Below are 14,368 nucleotides of genomic sequence, written 5' to 3' on the forward strand. Positions count from 1 at the left end.
GGCGTGGTAGTGCGCACCTGTAGTCCCAGGTACTCAGGAGGCTGAGGCAGGAGAATCGCTTGGACCTGGGAGGTGGAGGTTGCAGTGAGCCAAGATCGGGCCACTGCACTCCAGCCTGGGTGACAGAGTGAGACTTGGTCTTGGGAAAAAAAAAAAAAAAGTTAGCCCCATTATATTGCAGCTGGTCCCTCAATTTGTGTTTGTCTAATGTTTCCTAAATCCAATTCAGGTTATGCATTTTTGGCACAGGATGTCAGTTCAAATTGAGGACGCTGACTTTGTTCACATGGTTAAGGTGGTTTCCAGAAGAACCACTATAAAGGTTCCTTGTATATGTTTGTAATTCATACGTAATCTGTGGAGTGAGGCTTTGGCATCTTATTCCCCAGTGCTATGGTTTGAATGTATTCCCCAAGTGCATGTGTTGGAAATGTAATCCCCAGTGCAACAGTGTTGAGAGGTAGGTGATTTGGTCATAAAAGCTCTGCTGTTATTGCGGGAGTGGGCTCCTGATAAAGGGATGAGTTTGGCCCCTTCCTTTCTCTTTCCCTTGCTCACCCTCTTGCCCTTCTGCTTTCCACCATGAGATGATGCAGCCAGAAGGCCCTCACCAGATGTGGCTCCTCAATCTTGGACTTCCCAGCCTCCAGAACCATAAGGCAAATACATTTCTGTTCATTATAAATTACCCAGTCTCAGGTATTCTGTTACGGAAGCATAAAACAGACCAAGACACCCAGTAAGCGCCCACCTGAATCAGTCATGACTGCGTTAGTTGCAATGTGGTAACTTTTCGTTTGTTTTTTGTTTTTTGAGATGGAGTTTCACTCATTGCCCAGGCTGGAGTGCAATGGTGCGATCTCAGCTCACCACAACCTCCGCCTCCCGGGTTCAAGTCATTCTCCTGCCTCAGCCTCCTGAGTAGCTGGGATTACAGGCATGTACCACCATGCCCAGCTAATTTTGTATTTTTAGTAGAGACAGGGTTTCTCCATGTTGGTCAGGCTCAGGTGATCCACCCGACCTCAGGTGATCCACCCGCCTTGGCCTCCCAAAGTGCTGGGACTACAGCCATGAGCCACTATACCCGGCCTACAATGTGGTAACGTTTTCTGTATGATTAGTCAAATGCAGTAGTGAGAAGGGGGAAAAGAATAAAACAAAGAGTTCAATCTGTAACTGACCATGAACAATCAATTGAGATAACTTGCTACCTTCAGACTAGCCAACTTTTCCAACTCTGTTGTTCCTTCAGCAATCATTAGCTGGCATTCTCCTCTTCTACCTCTGTTTATGTATTTGTTGGTAAGTTTATTTGCTTTTTAGTACGACTCTGGACTCATGGATTCTCTTTTATTCAACGTGATAATTCATTATTGCCATTATTAATTTTGATATTCAAATTGTTCCAGGTTTGGCCACTGGAGCCCCATCAAGCTGACCCCTGTGTCCTTCTGACCTGTCTCTATCATTCTTTGAGCACCTCCTTGTGTTTTGAACAAGCCGCTCCTGACTCATCGTTGACCTTCCCTCCCCTTCCCACAATGAGCCATTTCTCCTAGGAGCTCTGACTCCTTTTAATGGACAATGGTATTTAGAAAACAAGATATGGGCATGAGGAATGCTCATTGCTACTTGGGTGGCCCTGCTCCCCAGCTCTCTCAGCAGACAGATCTTAGAAATAACTCAAGTCAAAATGAAAAGCAGGACAGGCGCGGTGGCTCACACCTGTAATCCCAGCACTTTGTGAGGCTGAGGTGGGCAGATCACTTGAGGCCAGGAGTTCGAGACCAGCATGGCTAGCATGGTGAAACCCTGTCTCTACTAAAAATACAAAAATTAGCCAGGTGTGGTGGTGCGTGCCTGTAATCCCAGCTACTCAGGAGGCTGAGGCAGGAGAATTGTCTGAACCTGGGAGGCAGAGGTTGCAGTGAGCCGAGATCACACCACTGCACTCCAGCCTGGGCAACAGAGCGAGACTCTGTCTCCAAAAAAACGAAAAGTTGTGTTATCCACCAAGTTTCCAAGTTTCTCCACTATAAAGGTTCCTTTTTTATCTTTGTAATTAATAAGTAATCTGTGGAATCTCTCATTCCAATTCATGGAGCTCTTCTTTGACTTCCTTCACTCCATATTTTTATCTTTCTTCTCTCATAGTGATGATCCCAGCTCCCAAGAATATCATTATATTTACTTATTTGCTTAATCCTACAATACACAGAAAATATTTTCAGAATTGCTATACCAGATCACTACCAACTAAGTGAAGTACAAAATTTCTTTGTAGTTTTGTTTGTTTACACACAGGTGGATAGTCAAAGAGCTGTGTTCAAAGTTATTTGAGTTTGCCTTTCTATGACTAATTTACTATGCAGTTTAGCTCATTTGTTCACTTCTGTTTGTATTCAATTTTAGGTTTCCTTTCCCCCATCTTATGTTGATTTAGTTTTACTTTTTAAATACTAAAACATTAACATGTTTTGAAAAGTCAAAACTGCCCCCAAAAAAGGTATGCCTGGAGATGTGTCATTTCCTCTTAGACTTTCACCCCATTCTCATCCACCCACTGCAAGTAGCCAATTTATTAGTTTCTAGTTTTTTCTTCCTAGGTTTCTTTTTTCCCTTTTCTCTTTTTCTTTCCAAAAATAAGGAGATACTTGAATGTTTCACACAAAAAGTAGCCTAACACAGTACTCTCTGTTTAACTTTTGTTCACTTCCTAGTACTGTATACCCTAGAAATCACTCCACATCAGTTCAGAGACCTTCCTCACTGTTTTTTATACGTGCATTGTGTGGATGTACCAGGGTTTATTCACCCAATTGCCTATGTATTGGCACTGAAGTTGTTTCCAAAATTTTGCCATTGCAAACAATGCTGCAATGAGTGACCTTGTACATATATACACTTTTATACTGGTGTAGGCGTTTCTCCAGAGTAAATTCCTACCTGTAGAATTGCTGGGTCAAGGGGTAAATGCATATGTAGTTTTGTTAAACAATGCTAAATGTTCCTCTCTAGGAGTTGGACCATCTTGCATTCCCACCAGCGATGTATGAGAGCATCTGTTACCCCACAGCCTGTCCTGTTGCTTTGCACTTAGCAACGGGATCAGTTAGAACCGTGATGGTATCTCAGAGTACCCTGCATTTCTCCTCCTATGGGAGGAACGGAACATCTTTTCATTGAAGGGCCAGTTTTATGTCATTTTTGTGCAGATTGTCAGTTCATGTCTTTTGCCTATTTGGTCTTTGCTTCCCTCAATGTTTGAGTTATTTACATACTTGGGATCTTAACCCTTTATCTGTGATAGATGTTGCAAATATTTTTTCCCAGTTTGCCATCTGTCTTTAATTAATGGTAGGGGATTTTCTTTTCTTTTTCCTTTTAATTTTATTTTATTTATTTATTTATTTATTTTTTTTTTGAGACAGGGTCTCACTCCCTCACCCAGGCTGGAGTGCAGAGCCGCCATCTCTGCTGACAGCAAGCTCTGCCTCCCTGGCTAAAGCAATCCTCCCACCTCAGCCTCCGGAGTAGCTGAAACGAACTTTTCTTATTTTTTGCAGAGGGGTTTTCGCCATGTTGGCCAGGCTGGTCTCCAACTCCTGAACTCAAAGAGATTCTCCCACCTAGGCCTCCCAGCGTGCTGGGATTACAGGCGTGAGCCACAGCGTCTGGCCCATCTTTTTTTTTTTTTTTTTTTTAAATGAGACGGAGTTCGCTCTTGTCGTCCAGGCTGGAGTGCAGCGGTGCAATCTCAGCTCACTGCAACCTCCACCTCCCGAGTTCAAGTGATTCTCCTGCCTCAGCCTCCTGAGTAGCTGGGATTACAGGAGCACCACCAGCAGCACGAGCGACTAATTTTTGTTACTTTTAGCAGAGACACGGTTTCACCATGTTGCCCAGGCTGGTCTCGAACTCCTGACCTCAAGTGATCTGCCTGCCTCGGCCTCGCGAAGTGCTGAGATTACAAGCGTGAACCACCGCGCCCGGCCCCAGCTTCCGTTTTTTAATGTTATTATGTATCAATCTTTTTTTTCCGGGCACGTAGGCGCTGGGTCATTTGGAAGCCTTTCCCCACACGTAGGTCCTAGTCACCCGTGCTTTTTAGCGGCGGGTACGCCCTGCGGCTCTGCCCCTAACATGGGCGTGGGGCACGCGGCCAGGGGCCCGTGGGAGGGGGACAGGGCGCGCGAACCCAGGTTCTCAGGCCGCGTCGCCGCGCGTGCGCACTGACAGCCGGGCCGAGCCAGCCCGGGTCCCGCAGGGAAGAACGCCAGCGGCGCGCGGAGGCCGCGCTGCCCTGGGCCGCGAGGTCCCTATGGCTGCCCCACCGGAAGCCCCGCCCCCTTCTGGCAGCTGGAGGCGGCTTTCCGGCCGTCCCGGCTGCAGCCCCGAGGCCTCGACTCAGGAGACGGCTGTTCCCTGGCAGAGGCCCGCGGTGGACTGCCTGACCCTCGCCCGGCCCCAGCACGCCCCCGGCGAGCGCCCACCCCTGCCCCGGCCCGCAGCGCCCCGACTTACTTCTGAGGCCGAGACGCGGCCGCTCCTGCGCCGGGTGGTCGCCCGCGAATCCCTGCCGCGCCGCGCTGCGCCCCCTCGCGGCCCGCCTGGTGGTGCAACCGGGCTCTCTGCGCAGGGCCGCGGGGCCGCCTGGCCTCCTCCTGCCCTGGCCGCGGTGCCGCGCGCTCGGGAACGCGGGCCTTTCGCCGCTAGCCAGCTTCTGCCTCTCGGCCACCTGTCCTCTCTCGCCCACGCTGCCTGGGAGGCGCGCTTCTGCCGCCTTCTTGCCGCGCTCGCTCTAGCCTCGCCCACTCCTGCGGCCTTACAGGGCCGAACCTCACCCTGCTCTGCGGAAGGCAGGCCTACACCTTCCCTCCGCGCCTTCCTCCCTGACCGGCACCAAACACCACGTTGCCCTTTCCAGCATCGACGACCTATTCCCCAGTTCTCTGACACCAGCTGAATTAGCACGAAACTACTGGTTAAGGGATTAGCCCAGGGAGACTGCCCTCCCTTCGCCAGCCACAAGCGGGGTGCCCAGAATGCCCACATTTCTACCCTGCCCACTAGAAACTGAGGGATTGCCACAGCTCCCGTGAGGTTCAGCAATTCCCTGGGACGACACAGAACTCAGGGAGACACTTTACTGTTAGAAGATTATTGTAAAGAACACAACTCGGTAACAGCCGAGTGCAAGAGATGCGCAGCACGGGGGGTGAAGGGCGGGAGTGCTGTCCTCACAGCACCTCTGTGTGCCCACCTGCCTGGAAGCTCTCCGAACCCTGTTTAAGAGATTTTTATCCAGGTTTCATTATGTCATTGGCCATTAGTGATTGAATTCAATCTCCAGCCCCTTTCCCTTCCCGCAAGAGGAGTAGGGACATGTTGGAGCTGAATGAAAGTTACAACCCTCTGATCACATGGTGTGTTGCACCAGCCCCACCCTGAATCCATCCTAGAGCCCGCAATTAGCCACCTCATTAGCAGAAACTGTGATTTGACTAAGGGAGTCGTTATGCATAACAAAAACACTCCTATTGCCTAGGAAATTCCAAGGGGTTTAGGAGTTCTGTGTCAGGAACTGGGGACAAAGACCAAATAGATTTTTTATACCAAACTCCCTAAACCAATAACCCAGTTTAATCGTGAGAAAAACATCAGACAAATCCCAGCAGAGGGACATTGTACAAAATAGCCAACCTAAAATCGGTCAAGGTTGTGAATGTGGTCAGAATCAAAATGGTGGAGTCATTTGTGTTAAAAGAGAGAGAGAGAAAAAAATGACAAATAGAGCTGGGGAAAGCCATGAAGAGGATTCTTGTTCCTAAATGCGTGATGTCACAAATGCTCATAAAAAATCAACACTGTCCACAGAGGCCATGTCAGCCTTCCCAAAAGAAGACTCCTGCCAGGACATCTGCCCGGCAATAGCCTGTCCAACTTCAGACTGGTATCACCCTGATCGATACTTGTAGCTGAGGCTAATTATCAAAAACAATATGTAATCCTCCTCATTTTTTCTTTAAAAATCTTGGTCTTCCTTTACCTCCCTGAATTTCACACACATAGCTTAAAATGGCCCACATGGCTCCATTGCAATGCCCTGTTCCCAAATAAATACCATTTTCTTTTAGAGAACCTCTCTGTTATGGAGGTTGACAAGGTCACCAAAACCAAAGAGTGTGAGGAACTGCCCCAGCCAAGAGGCATCTAAGGAGACATGATGGTTAAATGTAAGTGGTGTCCTAGATGGGATCCTGGAACAGAAAAAGGACATTGAGAGAAAATGGAGGAAATTTAAACAATGTACCAATAATATCAATAATATAACCTACCAATGTTGGTTTATTAATTGTTAACAAATGTGCCATACTAATGTAAGATACAAATATGAGGAAACTGGTTTATGGGAACTCTCTGCACTATCTTGCAAATTATCTGTAAATCTTAAACTATTCTAAAAATAACGCTTTAAAAAAAAATAGAGCTGAGTGTCATGGGCACACCTGTAATCGTAGCACTTTGGGAGGCCAAGGTGGGAGGATCACTTGGGCCCAAGAGTTTCAGAGCCAGCCTGGGTACACAGTGAGACCCCATCTCTTAAAAAAAAAAAATAGCCAGGCATGGCAGCGTGCGCCTGTAGTCCCAGCTACTCAGGAGGCTGAGGGGGGAGGATCTCTCGAGCCTAGGAGGTTGAGGCTGCCGTGAGTCAAGATGACGCCACTGCACTCCTGCCTGGGCAACAGAGCAAGACCTTGTCTCAGAAAAGACAAGAATCATAAATAAATAAACAAGTAAACTAGAAATAAGCCAGATGTGGTGAGGCATGCCTATAATCAGTTATTTGGGAGGCTGTGGTGGGAGGATAGCTTGAGCCTAGGAGTCCAAGACCAGCCTAAGCAATATAGCAAGACTCCCTCTGAAAATAAAAGGAAAAACAATTACAAAGATTTAAAAGCCCTTCAATTTTGAGGATCCACCTTCTTTAAACAGCAGAGGGAGAAAGTGTATAAATTGAGTGACATTCACTGGAATTAGGAGATCCGGAGTGGAAATTTCCAGAGAAATTCCAAAAATCCTGGTGAGAAGAAAGGAATAGCCATAGCAGGCCCTGAGAATACAGAGCTTCCTAGCTAGGTCAAATTCGTCCCATCCTTCTCCCACCTCCACTCCCCCTCCCCTGGCACCAAGGGGGTCAGCAGAGGGAGCAGAAACCTTCAGCCACTCCCCTTCCTGCAGACCAGCAGCCCCAGTCCTGACCACAGCTGGCTGGCCTTGGAATGAAGCTTGAAGGACTGATAAATACCTGGGACTGGACATACTAGTTTCTGAATTGAGAACAAGTTTGTGATTTAAAGTGATCTTGGCCGGGCGCAAATGGCTCACGCCTGTAATCCCTGCCCTTTGGGAGGCTTAGGTGGGCAGATCACCTGAGGTCGGGAGATTGAGACCAGCCTGGCCAACATAGCGAACCCCCGTCTCTACTAAACATACAAAAATTAGCCAGGCATGGCGGCTTGCGCCTGTAATCCCAGCTACTCAGGAGGCTGAGACAGGAGAATCACTTGAGCCCAGGAAGTGGAGGTTGCAGTGAGCCAAGATCTCACTACTGCACTCCAGCCTGGGCAATGGAGCAAGACTGCATCTCAAAACAAACAAACAAACAAATCAATAAAGTGACTCTAAGATTGTCCCCAACCTAACATGAGCAGAAACGTTTTGGGTCTGTTATGAGTTCAATTGTATCCTCCTAAAAAAGCTATGTTAAAGTCCTAAATGCTCGCATACCTGAGAATATGACCTCCTTTGAAAACAAGGTCGTTGCAGATGTAATTAGTTAAGATGAGGTCACACTCACCTAATATGCCTGGTGTCTTTGTGATAATATGGACATATGGCGACAGAGGGACTGGGAGAATGCCACGTGACAACAAAGGCAGAGGCTGGCCCAATGCTGCAAACCACCGAAGCAAGGAAGAAGCGAGGAAGACTTGAGGAAGGATCCCCCACAGGTTTCAGAGGGAGCACAGCCCTCCTGCCACTTTAATTTTGAACTTCTAGGCTCAAGAATTGCGAGACAAAATTCTGTTGTTTTAAGCCACCCCGTTTGTAGTACTTTGCTGCAGAGGCCCTGAGAGTCTAATTCAGCCCTATTAGCGTTTTCATCCGGGGCAAGTGAAGATACTCTCTACTGGATACAGATAGAGATGGTAGAAGATAAAGCTGTGTTTCTCACGTCCTGTGAGTTATGCATACAAGGTACCAGTTACTCAACTGTCCTGTGGACTAAATCTCTTTAAGGGACCAAGGGAGCTTACCAGGCCCCTGGTAAGGAGGCCTAGGCCCATAGGTGGTACCAAAGCAAAAGGGACCTAGCACAGTGGTGAAAAACTCCAGCTTACCTTCTAGGAATTTGCCCTGCAGATGCGGTCATCTGTGTGCAAAATGGTGTATGTGTGTACAAGGTTATTCACTGAGGCATTTTTTGCAATAACAGAAGGTTGGAAACCACTACATATCCAATAGGTATGGAAGGCAAATAAGTATTTGTACTCCATGCGCTATTAAGACTGTGCAGCTTGGCCAGGCATGGTGGCTCATGCCTGTAATCCCAGCACTTTGGGAGGCCGAGGTGGGTGGATCACGAGGTCGGGGGTTCGAGACCAGTCTGATCAACATGGTGAAACCCCCATCTCTACTAAAAATACAAAAAACTGGCCAGGCTGGTGGCGCGCGCCTGTAATCCCAGCTACATGGGAGGCGGAGGCAGGAGAATCGCTTGAACCCGGGAGGCGGAGGTTGCAGTGAGCTGAGATAGCGCCACTGCACTCCAGCCTGGGCAACAGAGCGAGACTCCGTCTCAGAAACAAACAAACAAACAAAAAAACCGTGCAGCTCTTAAAAACTGGGAGGAAGCGACGCCCAGCAAGACGGCGGCAGCGCAGCGCGTGTGTTGTTGAGGATCCAGGACGCTGGCCCGCGGGCGTCTTGGGCTTCTTCACCGCTGCGAAATCGCGTCACCTACCGCTACTGGCTGATTCGGGAGGTGCTGAAGCACGCCAAGCACTTCCGGCGGGGGAGCGGGGTGCGGGGGAAATTGCTGCTACAGGTTGGCGGTCAGAGCCGGGACTGGCGCCTTTGTGAAATGCACCAAAGCCGGAAACCTGAAGAAGAGGACCATGAGGACCCTCTGGATTAATCGAATTACAGCTGCTACCCAGGAACACGGCCCGAAGTACCCAGCGTTCACTGGCAATTTAATTAAGTGCCAGGTGAAGCGCCACAAGAAAGTCCCAGCGAATCTGGCTATCTACGAACCAGAGACTTTTAAATCTTTGGCTGCCTTGGCCAATAGGAGGCGACAGGAAGAATTTGCTGCTGCCTTAGAAGATGGGAAGGCAGCATATTTTTCCAGAATGGTACAGTACCGCTGAGGACCGTTGCTGTATTGACTAGGAAAAGACACAGAGTAATTTGCAGTTTATTTGATTTGTGCTTGTGTTTATCCACATTCGAGTAACAGGCATGAGGGAAGGCCCCTTCTCTCTGGGACAGAGCCTCACAGATGACTTCCGTGTTTCGTGCGAATGAAACTCAAACATTGTTCGAAAAAAAAAAATTGGGAGGAAGCAAGAAAGAAAAAGAGTAAGGGACCTGTTTGTATACTAATAGAGAAATAGAAATATCTGGAATACAGTAACCTCCCTTTTGTGTAAAAGGCAGGGAGGCTGATAAGAAAATAATATAACTGTATTTCGGCCGGGTGGAGTAGCTCACGTCTGTAATCCCAGCACTTTGGGGGCCACGGCGGGTGGATCTCTTGAGAGCAGGAGTTTGAGACCAGCCTGGGCAATACGGTAAAACCCCGTCTCTACTAAAATTACAAAAATTAGCCAGTGTGGTGATGCACACATGCAATCCCAGCTACTCAGGAGGTTGAGGCATGAGAATCGCTTGAACCCGGGAGGCGGAGGTTGCAGTGAGCAGAAATCACGCCACTGCACTCCAGTCTGGGCGACAGAGCAAGACTCTGTCTTGAAAAATAAAATAAAATACATAAAAAAGATAAAATAAAATAAAGAATATAAAATGCACTTATTGTCTATTATGTACTGGACATTGTTCTATCAGTACACAGCCAAGGGTGAAATAGGCCATGGCTAGAAATGAACAAAGTTATTTACTCACAGAAAATGGGCAGTGGGCTAGGCATATTTACTCATCTTTATTTCAAACGTTAGAAAAGAATTCCTGTACATTTCTAGGAGCCATAGATGCCCAGGATACCAATGCCTTTTCTTCCTCACATTCTTCATGCTTCTGTAGCCGCAGAGCAAAATATAGATAGTGTTTTCTATAGGAACACTATAAGAACCCAGAGACGCAGAGGAAACTGGATGGGTCTGAATTCCAACTCATCAGAACAGAAGCTGAGTTTCAGTGTGACCCACAGCCTGACTAGTTTTCATTCAGGATTGGTCTTTCAGTTCCAGGCCGGGAGCATGGTGGCTCATGCCTGTAATCCCAGCACTTTGGGAAGCTGAGGCGGGAGGATCAATTGAGTCCGGGAGTCTGAGACCAGCTCAGGCAATAGAGTGAGACTCCATCTCTACAGAAAATTTAAAAAGTAGGCATGGTGGTACATACCTGTAGTCTCAACTACTTGGGAGGCTGAGGTGGGAGGATCTCTCGAGCCAAGGAGGTCGAGGCTGCAGTAAGCCATGATGACACCACTGCACTCTAGCCTGGGTGACAGAGCGAGACCCTGTCTCAAAAAAAAAAAAAAGAGAAAAAAAAAGAAAAAAATGAGTTCCACATCTTGCTCACAGCCCATTCTCTATGAATTGAGAGATGACAGAAGATGACTGTTTTTTTGTTTTGTTTTGTTTTGTTTTTTTGAGATGGAGTCTCGCTCTGTCAGGCTGGAGTAGTGCAGTGGTGCAATCTTGGCTCACTGCAACCTCTGCCTCCCGGGTTCAAGCAATTCTGCCTCAGCCTCCTGAGTAGCTGGGATTACAGGTGTGCACCACCACGCCTGGCTAATTTTTATATTTTTAGTAGAGACAGGGTTTCACCATGTTGGCCAGGATGGTGTCAATCTCCTGACCTCATGATCCACCTACCTCAGCCTCCCAAAGTGCTGGGATTACAGGCGTGAGCCACCGCACCCAGCCTGGATGACTTTTTAACCATGTGTTTGTGATCTTCTCCATGGCCTCTGCTGCTCAGCTTATTAATAGGTTGGTTGGCCATCTACAATTTATCTTTCATATCTTTCCCCCAGAAAGCCAGTGTACCTGTGATGGGAGATCAATCCTGACAGCTCACAGAACAAGTCTGGTCTTCTGTGGAGCACACTTACTAAGTCCCAGACTCTGCAGCAAGCCTGGCTGGCTTCACATCACACCCCTGATCTTTGGGGTGACTTTGAAGTAATGATTGAGCTTCTCCATGACTTGGTTTCCTCTCCTCAAAGTATGGATAACCTACTTTCTCTCTTACATGCTTATTGTCAGGACTGAGTAAATTAAAACCCACAAACCACAGTCCTGGCACACAGTACATGTTCAATAAATGTTAAAGTTATAGTTACTACAGTAGCTATTATTAGTGCAGTGGACATGTCCCCGCCTGAGCTTCCATTATCTTGTCTGCAAAATGAAAAGATGAACCAGGAATGAGACTGAAGTTCTCTTCTAGCTCTGAGATCTGTAGGTCTGGCTTTCCTGATTTGCTTTGTCCATTTTTTTTTCCCACATGGCACTGTATGTGCCCAGGCAATATGTAACGAATAGGAGTTTCTTCTGTTTTCCTATAGAAACAACTAGAAGAGTGAATCTCATTACATTGACAAACTCAGGGACCAGGCCAGGCGCGGTGGCTCACACCTGTAATCCCAGCAATTTGGGAGGCCGAGGTGGGTGGATCACTTGAGGCCAGGAGTTTGAGACCAGCCTGGGCAACATGGTGAAACCCCATCTCTACTGAAAAGACAAAAATAGCCAGGTGTGGTGGTGCACACCTGTAGTCCCAGCTACTCAGGAGGCTGAGGCAGGAGAATAGCTTGAACCAGGAGATGGAGGTTGCAGTGAGCTGAGACCACAGCACTGCACACCAGTCTGGGCAACAGAGTGAAACTCCGGCTCAAAAAAAAAATGACCACACACTGGGAGGTTTACAACAACAGCAGTGTCTTGTCTCACAGCTCTGGGGGCTGAAGTCTGAAACCCAGGTGCCTGCAGCGTTGTTTCCTTGAAGAGGCTCTCGGGGAGAATCAGTCCCATGCCCCTCTCCCTCTCCTTGCATCTGATGTTGCCCGCAGACCTTCTGTTCCTTGGCTCCTAGAGGCTTCGCTCCAGTCTCTGTGTCTGTCTTCTCATGGCTCTCTTCTCCGTGTGTCTCTGTGTCTGTCTTCTCATGGCTCTCTTCTCCGTGTGTCTCTGTGTCTGTCTTCTCATGGCTCTCTTCTCCGTGTGTCTCTGTGTCTGTCTTCTCATGGCTCTCTTCTCCGTGTGTCTCTGTGTCTGTCTTCTCATGGCTCTCTTCTCCGTGTGTCTCTGTGTTTCCAGTCTCCTTCCGCCTTTTTCTTATGAGGACGCCTGTCATTGGATTTAGGTTCCACCCTGTGTTAGTCTGTTTTGTGCTGCTGTAATACAATGCCAGAGACTAGGTAATGATAAAAAAAAAAATGGAAATGGATTTCATACAGTTCTAGAGGCTAGGAAGCCCAAGGTCAAGGCACTGGTAGGATTGGTGTCTGGTGAGGGCCTGGTCTCTGCTTCCAAGATGGTGCCTTGAATACTGTATCCTCCAGAGGGGAGGAACGCTGCTCCTTACAAGGCAAAAGGGTAGAAGAGTGAGAACCCACTCCTGACAGCCTTTTTTTTAAGGGCATTAAACCCATCCATGAGGGCAGAACTCTCATGGCCTAATCACCTGTTAAAGGCCCCACCTCCCAATACCATTACATTGAAAATTAAATTTCAACAACAGTTTGGGAGAGGACAAATATCCAATCCATAGTACACCCTAAATCCAGAATGATCTCCTCTCAAGATCCCTGCTACCACCTCCTTCTCCTCCTTCTCCTCCTCCTCTTCCTTCTCCCCCTTCTGCTTCTTATTGTTGTTATTTTAGAGACAGGGTCTTGCTTTATCTCCCAAGCTAGAGTGCAGTGGTGCGATCATAGCTTACTGCAGCCTCCAACCCCTGGGCTCAAGTGATCCTTCCACCTCAGCCTCCCGAGGAGCTGGGACTACAGTTGTGTACCAACATGCCTGGCTAGGAGTCTCTAATTTAATTGCATCTGCCAAGCCTCTTTTTCCAAGTAAGGTCACATTCCCAGGTTCTGGGGGGCAGGGCTTAGACATAGATTTTTGGGGGCCACTGCTTAATGTACTGTAGGAGGGCCACATCCTGTGTACTACAGGGACAGCCTGAGGTGAGATTCTGCTACTTACCACGTGCCACCTGTGGATAAAACTTTCTGCTTTCCGTGTTTTCTCATGGTGGGTGTTAGCTCAAAGTACATAATTAAATTGGACGACTCCAGAGTACTTCTTCATTTTCTTCTGAAGCTAGCTGAGCAGTGACCGAAACAGAGGAAACCCCTGCCCTCATGGAACTGACACACTCCTAGGAAAGGCAGACAACAAGTAAAACAAATAGGTAAGAGACAGTAGGACAGGCACAGTGGCTCACGCCTGTGCTCCCTGCACTTTGGGAGGCTTAGGTGGGTGAACTGCTAAAGCTTAGGAATTCCAGGCCAGCCTGGGTAATGTGGCAAAACCCCCTCTCTACAAAAAAATTCAAAAATTAGCCAGGTGTGGTGGTGTACACCTGTAGTCCCAGTTGCTCGGGAGGCTGAGGCAGGAGGATCACTTGAGCCCAGGAGGTTGAGGCTGCAGTGAGCCCTGATTGCACCACTGCATTCCAGCCTGGGTGACAGAGCGAGACCCTGTCTTAAAAGAAATAGTAGGTTAAATGAGTTAGGGTGATAGATATATGAAAAATATGGTTATGTTAAATGTAATGGAGAAAACTGAAGCAGGGAAGGAGGCTAGGGAATGCCACGGTACACGTGTCTTTGTGAGTGTGAAGGAGAGAGAGGCTTTAAACAGGTGTCCAGAGAAGGCGTCATCGCCAGAGGAGATCGGAGTCAGACCTGAAGGAGGTGAGGTGGCAGGCCATGCAGACGTCTGGAAGGACAGTGTTGCAGGCAGAGGCCCTGAGACATGAATGTGCCTGGGAGGCTCCCAGGCCAGAAACAGTCCAGAGGGAAGGGGGTCTGTGGGGAGTGGGGTAGGGAAGGTAAAGCCAGGGCTATAGATGGTTCCAGCTTCCAGACATCAATCATGGCATG

At 48.1% G+C, this 14,368-nt stretch overlaps 1 protein-coding gene across 1 annotated transcript in view; it reads right to left on the minus strand.

Moving 5' to 3' along the window:
* The window catches only part of HLCS (holocarboxylase synthetase), a 239,467-nt gene extending 234,836 nt beyond the window's left edge, over positions 1-4,631 (minus strand). The window contains exon 1 of the mRNA XM_009423375.4: positions 4,528-4,631. The gene's annotated coding sequence lies outside the window, so the exon portion shown is untranslated. The remainder of the gene's footprint in view (positions 1-4,527) is intronic.
* Between the last annotated feature and the right edge of the window lie 9,737 nt (positions 4,632-14,368).

The sequence above is a fragment of the Pan troglodytes genome, chromosome 22 (assembly GCF_028858775.2).
Source record: "Pan troglodytes isolate AG18354 chromosome 22, NHGRI_mPanTro3-v2.0_pri, whole genome shotgun sequence".
Lineage (NCBI taxonomy): Eukaryota > Metazoa > Chordata > Mammalia > Primates > Hominidae > Pan > Pan troglodytes.